Below are 9631 nucleotides of genomic sequence, written 5' to 3'. Positions count from 1 at the left end.
CCTGTAGTAATCATAGTCATTTTCTGGTACTTGAATCAAATCATCGGCTTCTTCCCAAGGTTGTCCATTATTTATTTAACTTTATCCAATCATCATGTGAAATAATTGAAGTTGGAAAAGGATATTGCTTTTACCTTTCTTCCTTGTAGCTGAAGCAGATGTCTTTCTCCGTAGTACCAAATACCCTGACCACTAACTGGACTGTAAAAAAAAAGTCGCTTAAGGCTTAACTGAAGCATGGCTTGTGCTACTGGTTCATTGAACTCATAAATTTCACTTAGCTCAGACCACCCACCTCTTAATTTAGGTAACAAAACTCGCTCGGGATGGTTACATAAATGCCTAAATGTTATACCAGATCCAACTAGTTGATTAACATTAGCGGACTCGTGCTCTTTATCCTGAACCCATACGATATCGCTATCTGCAACAAATTTTCCTTTTTCTTTCCTGTTTCTTTTCCCTTGTCTATCGTTTTTGGAACTACTCATTTTTAAAAAATCTCTCTGGTCTGCTCTCTAGAGAAGGGAAGAAATAATTTTTTTTGTGAATGAAAACTGAAGGCAATAGGGGTATTTATAGGCGCTAGAGCACCGACCGTGGACGGTCGAGATTAAACCGCTAGCGGTGTAATCTAGACCTGGAGGTACCTCTAGTGGTGTAGTCTCGACCGCTAGGTGGAGACTCGATCGCTTATCATTTTCCCCATAGTAGCGCGGCCAGTTTGCCAGGCCACCTGGCATGGCAAATAGGTGAGTTAGCCACCCCCCATAGGAACCGGCCTAATGATTGGCTCTTATCTTAGACATCCACAAGATAAGTTTTAAACTATTTACCTTAACAAAGTACTAAAGTGGTTCGATCTTCTGATGGTCTAAAAAATATATTCAAAAATATATTGAGAAAGTATATGTAATTGGGATATACATAAATTCAGGGAGGGAGCCAGGATTTATATGCTATGGGGTAGAACAAATTTTGTTTCAGTATTCACAAAAAAAATAAAAATAATAATTTCCCTAAATCTCATTTTGAATACATCAATCTTGGCGAGGAAATTTTACACATAGAGAGTTTGTTGGGTTGAAAACAATAGAGAAGATTTAAATGATCAGTTTACACATTCGCTATAGAAATATGTATTTTGCTAGTATTAATATTTTCCCCCATAACTTTCAAATTACATAAAATCCATGCACATTTTGCACCCATCAATACTTTCCAATTGTGTAAAACCCATATACATTCCTATTGACATTCAAATTTGGATGGATCCAAGTGACCCTATTTGCACCCACCTCCCTCCGTCCCTGCATAAATTAATTGGGGGATATTTTTACTGTGGCTTCCGGCATTGTTTTTGTGACGCCCCATTTACTAAACCTGCTTAGCTAATATGTTTACAACCTAATTGAAGCATCAATTCCAGATCAACGATTTTAAGAATCATAATTACATAAAATGAACTAAAATCAAACCCAAACTGTTAAACCCAAGCACTCTGATATCAATAGATGAAGAACTCTCAAATGATATAAGTATATCGTGTGTTGTTTTACAATAAATAAAGAAAACATATATAGAAAAGATACATGAACATAACTTAGTTCGATAACGCTTTAAACTACAAAAACAGATATCTTCACAGCACCCTTTCTTCTGATAGCTGAAAACTGAAGTGGAAACGAGTGAGCACATCATTCCAAAAGCGTGCTCACTGGAAACATGTAACTCTCAAGTAATCACTACATGCCTCACAGTTCTAAAGGAATATAAGTTGAAAGAAACAAGAAGAAACTAATCAATCAGCGATTTATGCATCATGAATCAAGTGTCACTCTAACCTCGCCAAACTCATTGGAAAAGACGACGCGAAAGCAACCCTAATAAATAATAATAACATCATCCACACAGAGTGCCCATACAAACCATGGTTCAGAATGTTACCATCAAGATCAAATAGTTAGTCAAACAAGCATAATATGCACACGAGTGATTTCCCTCAAATAAAATAGTATATATAATATCATAACGGATGAATTACCGCCCTACTAAGATAAGATTGCTAATGGATGAGTTACCGCCCTAATATATTAATAAACAATACTATTATAACGGATGAACTACCGCCCTATTACAAGAAATAGATATAATAATATAACATACGGATGAATTACCGCCCTACTAAATAATATTGTCGACGGATGATTTACCGCCTTACTTAACTTAGCTAACACTAGTCCAGAATGGGTTGTAAATGACATTTTAAAATGACAGATTAATCACGTTATTATAATTTTACAAGCAAAATCCGTGATATAATAAGAAAATATTTGAACACATCATTTAACGCAGGAAAAACGTCATTCTTAAACGTGGTACTTTAGTAAGTGTGTGATTTTGTAATGACCCATTAAATCACGGAATATGTTCGACAAATATTTTCCTTTATATACGCCCACCACCAATCTTTCTTTGAGCGCCCAAAAAAGGCTAGCCATCAGAATGCTAGGTTGTAAAATGTGGTAACCCGGTTCACCAGTGGGAATCGATAAATTGGGCTTTACTAGCATCCAGTCAGCAAATCTAGTCTTACAATCGAGTCTTTTTCCATCAATCTAATCTTAAAGACCTAAACCCTCTGTTCTTTCTCATCTTTCGTCCGCCTGCCTCTTCTGAAATCAAAATTCACTCTCACAAATCAAATCTAAATCTTAGCACCATCTCAAAATCAAAACCCACGTACCAGCGGAAATCAGAAGCAAACCCTTTTTTGTAACCCTAGATTAAGTTACTTAGCTCCTGAAACCCTAGGGTTTCAATGGGAATGAGAACCTATCGATCTGAAGATTCAAGATATGGATTCATCATCGACGACATCCACTGTGTGAAAATCTGGTATAAACCCTAAACTTCTGAATGTACTGGTTTCTCTGTTTGGACACTTTTGATTTTCTTGTCTATGGCGTATATGTGGGTGTACATTGTCTGTTGACGGCTACTTGCACTTTGAGTAAAACCTGTTTTCCTAGGGGAAAAAAATATCTGTCCAAATAACCTTGTTAGTGCCAGTTTTGATGGATACCTACTATTCAATGTCAAATGCTTTGCCAGGGAGTTTCATGTTTGCTGCTTCTTAAGGACTTGAACAATTAATAACTCTTGTTTTAACACTACTAGAACTGAATCTGTCTGTTTAAGGACAATCTTGGTATTGTCTGAGGAGCGGTGCTGACACATACATGTTAATTCTGATATGCAGGGCACTCGATCAAATAAGAGAAATATGCTTCCCGGAGAGCAATTCTCCCTGTGCTTTAAGCGGGAGAGGATGAAAGGTGAAATCTACATTGTCAATCCCCTTTACCCGTCCAATCACACACTTCTATGTGAAATCAGGACTAAACCTGACCTAACTTTATTTCAGATTCGCCAGCGAACGGAAAAAGTATCTAAAGGAAAAGACAGAATCATGAAGGATGTTCCAGGCTGGTATTGAGAACCAGAACCAATACTAAAGATTCCTTTAACATTTAAGATTTATTTCTTGTTGGCATGTGAAGATGACGAAATGGACTGGGTTTGAGTACTCTGAGGAGGAACCAGAGGAGAAAGATATTGATATTGAGAACGAGAACCAATACTACAACTCTGAACGTACTTCCTACTAATGTCTAACTGTTAGATTTATGGTTCAATGCCCACTTTTTATTTCGTAGCTGGGAAAAATTTTAATCTGATGGTGTTATTGAGAGGCGTAGATTATTGATTTATCGCGGATACTGCTTGAAGTTTCAATACAAAAAAAATTGTACAGTTAATTTCCAGAATTTTTTTGCTGGTACCTTTGGAACTATTTTCCTAGGAGCTGAAGTAGAATGTTGTCCTTTGAATATTATTCTTTTTATTGTTTTGAAACTCACCCTTCCTAAGTGATTATTTATATTATTGTAGGTTTCGTCGATCCCAAATGAGCATTTGAAGGTTTTTCGGAAGTGGTGCGCGCCTATTGAACTGGATATGGCAGAAGGGTAAGTTTCGTAAAATGCTAAGCTCGCCATCTAGTTAGATTGTTAGAATATTTATTGGCTCAATAATTTATGGAACTATATATGTGAATCCTACTTCATTAGAATATTTATTGGCTCATTAATATATAGTAGACTTCAACTAGTTAACTACCAACTATATATGTTTATTTTGGCGTTGCGTTTCGTACTGCTTGTTATCTAGTCTAATGTATCCAACACTACATATTGAAATATTGGTACTATGTTTCATCTTAGTATTGTGTTTACTGAAGTCTTAATGTCCATATCTTTTGATTTATTCCAGAAATTCAATTGTAAAGTCTGTCAAAGAGAAACACTTGGTGACATCTTCTAGCAAGATTTTATGGGACTGCCATGCACTTCGACTGATGTTCTCTGTCCATAGTGGTTCTCATGTATGTACCTATACTTGTATCATATAATAAGAATTAAAAAATTGAAGTGTTACTTGTCTACTTCAGTTCTATTTCTCTCATATTACTTGGAATCCAACTAATGCAATCCCTTTTGTATTTTTATGTCAGTGGATGGGGAAGAGCTTTGAAGTGAGTTTATGCATCTAGGCTGTGTAATGAAGATTCTCAACGATGACCCAATGGCAGAACCAATCAGTTAGCAATGTACAAGGAAGGCGCAGTCTTTGTGGGTTAAATGTTAAACTATATGAAGATTGTATATAAATGTTATATCTTAGCAGCATTCCAAGTTACTCCTCAACCTGGAGTTCCACCCGAGGAAGCAGGGAGCACGGTAGCTGCCGAATCTTCGGTTTCCTTATTAATTATGATCTCATTTTTATTGTCAGTCGATTGAATTTAGTTTTAATGTTCCATATGTGATTTTGGGTTGCTAGAATTTAATTTTAAAATTGTAGGCAGAGATTCTATTTTTATGAATATTATTTTGGATATTCAAAAGTTAATTTCTAACTGTTCTTTCAAATCAAAATTTTATTTCGCCACCTTACACAGGCCAAATCTGATTCTGAATTATTCAGATTCACAAAATCTGAATCAATGGCGTTTGTATATTTATTCATAGTAATGCCTCGCTACAGATATTAACCTTTATTGTATTCAACACATGATAACCGTGGTATTTAGCGCCTCCGTTATGACAAACATCAACCGCTATTGTATGTAACACATAGTAACCGTGGTATTAAATAACAGTTTCTATTCATGACATAAAGTCACATATTTTATTCGTCATACTAAATAACATTTTTTATTTATTGTATGTAACATATAGTAACCGTGGTATTAAATAACAGTTTCTATTCATGACATAAAGTCACATATTTTATTCGTCATACTAAATAACATTTTCTATTTGTCATTTATAAAGAGTCACACTAAATAAATAACGGTTCGAATAACAGATGAAAACCATGATAAATCATGTTTTATAACAGACTTCATTCGTCATTTATAGCCCCTTCTGGACTATAAGAGCCGTGGGGAAACACAGACACTCCTTGCAGGGAAATCTCACAATGCATATCACACACAAACACATTCATAGCAAACATCGCAAATGCAGATATAACATACGTTACATACAAAATAACACAGAAGCAATACATCAAAGTTCTTGCAATCATAAACGTAGATAGTAAAGTCTTATCATGCTCGCAGATAAAGGAAAGCTTAATGATTACAAGAAGGTTACAAAGTTCCCACCTGATTTGATGACAAGTCAAATGTACCTTGAAATCTACAATCCACTACTTCATCATTTGAGTCGATCGTTGTTAATATAGATTAACTGTTAATCACACAAGCACTCTAAGAATTTAGCCTATAGGCTCACAGAAAGTTCAAAATATAATATCATACAAGTCTCTAGTTATAGAATAAGTGAAATAACCAATGGTTTTAGTTCTATTCATAGTCTTATAACCTGGTAATAAGTAATTTCGATATAAAACAATATCTACTTATCCAAATAGGGTCAAATTGGGTATCATCAGAAAGCACACGCAAAATCCTACAACTTTGCAGAAGGAACCAAACGTTAAATTGGACCACAAGGGGTCCAAAACATCAAAAGAATGAATCTGACCCTATTTCCTAGCCCGTGAGTTGTCCTGGCACATCCCGTCAAACCGTCCCGCTAACCCGGTTCATCTAACTCTGTCTGAATAACGAGTCAGCTAGTCTAACTCGTTTGACTCGCTGAGTCAACACTGTCAACTCGGTTTGACTCACAGAGTCAACTCAACAACTCACTTCATCGTCTTCACCAAAGTTTGAGAAACAATTCACTTGTTTTCAGCTCATGGAGTCGTATTTCGAGGGATATAATTCACTCAATTTTGATTCAAATGAATCAGTTCTTGGTTCTTTGGAAAGGTGACATCTCCGTATACAACTTTGGTGTTTTAAGACGGATCCAAATACGTCTATATCATACCTAATTTTATCCATGAAAACACTCTCTCACAGCAATAACAAGATTTGCCTAGATTTCATAACAGCCACCAAAATGGCTATATCTTACTCATATGGACTCCAAATTGATCAAACACGGTTCCTATAGTTTCATAATTCAATATACTATATTTCATAAGAAGGTACATGGATCTAAATCAACTCCTAAGTTGTCTAGAAACCATAATTAATGTCAAGAGAATAAAAACATAAAATCATGGTTATTATCAAGACTATCATGATGATGGTTTCCAATCTTTTCTAAAGATTAAACAAACACCCAATTCATCATTTAACATATAAAAATCATGTGTAAGTGTTACCTTGAGTTATATGCCTTCCATTCTATCAAATATAGTCACTAACATCAAGAACTCCATTAATTCTTTTCTTACTTATTCCATAATCAATCAACCTCTCAAACACTCGTGATTTATAGCTAGATACTTCACTAATTTCTTCTTCTCTTTATGGATCATTAAACATGAAATTAATCACTAATATTACACTCATCACTCTCTACTCTCTTCTTCTTATACTCTCATCTTTCAAATCATCTTCATCAAGAACAACCAACTTCATCTCTCTCACTAGTTCTACTTAGATATCTAAAGACTTAAAGGCCTAGACAAATAAAACTACGACGTTGAATAGTAAAGAAACCCTCGTTTCCTATTGGCCGAAATAAGTCTTTTTTGAATTTTGTGAAACGATATTTTTGGTTAGGACACTTGGCAACGTATGATTGGTTTAAAAAGAATAGGAAAAAATTAAAAGAGAAATCAAACTCAATTTGGAATTTATAAAGTGACAATATTTAGGTGGAGACATTTGACAACATATGATTAATTTAAACATGAGTCGTGCTGTAACGAGATCATCCTCGTGACAGCTTGTGTAAGGGTGCATTTTATAGCCCTTAGAGCATCCACAGTGGGCGAGTATAACCAAAAATTTGGGATGAGATCGTAACACAGTGGGACGGACTAAATATCAAATCCCAACCAAAGATCAAATTCCAGACCAAATATGGTCGCGACCAAATCCCAAATTCTAATATAGTCGGGCGTAAATTTAAAGTACGCTTGTTGCTGGGCGTAAATTTAAAGTACGCTTGTTAACGGGCGGAGAGGAAATTTACGCCTGTTGATGGGCGGACATCAAATGTACGTATGAGACAGGCGGATTCCAAAACTACGCCCGATGAGGCGGATCGCCAAAGTCCGCTTGTCGCCAGGCGGAGATATTAATCACGCCTCTTTTGGGCGGACACCAGGTTTACGCCTCTCTGGGGCGGATACCAAATTTACGCCCCTCCCATCACAGAGGGTCTGAGGCTGGGGATGTGGAGTCACTGCAGAAGATGCTTGGAAATTCAAATCCTGAAGAACCCAATGAAGGATCATCCATTGCTTCTGATGATTAATGTGTAAGATGCGTCAGATATTCAAATTCAGGGGCATTAGTGGAAGAACAGTGTTAGCTTTAGCTTGATGTCCCTTTAGCGAATCGTCAGCAACATCATCTTAAATTTACTTTTGGTTGTATATACTGATAAGATTTTGGTAAGTCTCTTTGCCCTACCCTATACTCAGTAACATATGCATTTTTGCTGAACAATCAGTGACTATTTTACCGGGAGATTTAATAATAAGAAAAAGAGAAAGATGTAACCAAGGGGTATGTGAAATTTTTGCAGTAGATTTGCAGATTTAATCAAGTAAGCTGATGTTTCTTTTCTTTTTTTATTCTTTTTAAGTTCTCTGCCAATGAATGGCAAACCTATAGCATCTCAGTTTCAGGACTAGGAGTTGCACCACCGCAATATTAACATGGCTAATGTGCTGATGTTAGTTATGAATTGAATCTCCGGACCTACGAAATAGAACCCTGACATTTGTTTCTAAGCTTGTGAGATAAGAACATTCATGAATCAGTTTTGGTCACTAGTTACTAGAATGAAATTGCAAACTCATATCACAGAGCACTCCCACACAGGCGTAAATTTTTTTTACGCCTCATTAGCAGACGTACAATGGTCCTTCCGCCCCATTCAGGCGTACTAGAATACTTCCGCCCTTGTGTATGTATACGTGCTAAAGAAACGTGTTATCGCCAGGCGTAATTTTATTTTACGTGCGTTGGCACGGTGAGATGATCATCCGCCTGACAAACGGGCGTGATTTAAAACCCCGACCCACGTGAAACGTAATTTATATTTACGCCCGTCGTCAGGCGGTAATTTAACCTACGCCTGTCTCAAACGTAATTTAAATCTCCGCCCACAAATCAAACGTAACTGAATTATCCGTCCGTATTCAAACGTAACTAAATTATCCGCTCGATCAAATTTGGTCTTCATCCCGTGGCGTCACAGTACAGAGTAAACTCAAATTTGGTCCCGTTTTTTGGTCTTTGATCTTTGGGTATAGTCGTACGACTGCAGTTGCTCTTAGATATTACATCTTAGATGTAATCACATCTCGAGACATTATTTAGTAATTAAAGTATTTTTATTTTATTTTATTAATTTATTTTATTGGATAATTTTTTTGGTGAGTATTTTTATATTCATTTTTTTTTCTTCCGAGTCCTTCTAAAAATTCAATTCAATCCGATCTCAATCTCACCCATCAGAGCAAGTCTCTATTTTCTTAAACCTAGAAATGATTACATTTGATGATGAGTGGTAGCCAACTAGCCATTATTAACAGAAAACTCTGATAGCATTGTCAATTTTCTTGATGTGATGCGTCATCATATAGTTAGTAACTCTATATATGATCAGAACTAACACGAGCGCATTAACAAATCACAACTTAATCTTTAACTTAAGGTCTGATTTTAATGCAACCAATCCTATTGGAGTTAGAACCCCATTACACCTGGACCTTCAAAACTTAATCATTTTAATTCTCTTAGCTACCCGTTCTCGGAGAAACCTCGTGATGCCATGCCCAAGGTCGTTAATCTCAGCAAATTGTCCATCTGTATATGTTATATCAGTATAGTTGTTTAATATCTCATGAGAATTGGAAAATGATTTCTCTTTATTCGTTTATAAATCATGATTAGTTTTTCCAAACAAAATCAATAATTCTATGTTACAAAGAAAAAGACAACTGACGTTTAGGTTGAGATCAAGAA

The 9631-nt window shown here is 35.9% G+C and overlaps 1 long non-coding RNA gene across 2 annotated transcripts; it reads left to right on the top strand.

The window, feature by feature from the left end:
* The first annotated feature begins 2600 nt into the window (after nt 1-2600).
* On the top strand, nt 2601-4975 carry LOC113335808. Of its 2 annotated transcripts, XR_003353512.1 has the most exons (6): nt 2601-2898; nt 3263-3338; nt 3428-3657; nt 3955-4031; nt 4336-4447; nt 4577-4975. It is a non-coding gene; the product is annotated as an uncharacterized LOC113335808 (long non-coding RNA). The 2 variants fall into 2 exon arrangements; XR_003353511.1 differs by having other exon boundaries at nt 3428-4031.
* Nucleotides 4976-9631: the final 4656 nt, after the last annotated feature.

This window comes from Papaver somniferum, unplaced genomic scaffold (assembly GCF_003573695.1).
Source record: "Papaver somniferum cultivar HN1 unplaced genomic scaffold, ASM357369v1 unplaced-scaffold_15, whole genome shotgun sequence".
Classification (NCBI taxonomy): Eukaryota; Viridiplantae; Streptophyta; class Magnoliopsida; order Ranunculales; family Papaveraceae; genus Papaver; species Papaver somniferum.
Note: the sequence above shows the minus strand (reverse complement) of the source record. Positions and strands in the feature narration are given on the sequence as shown.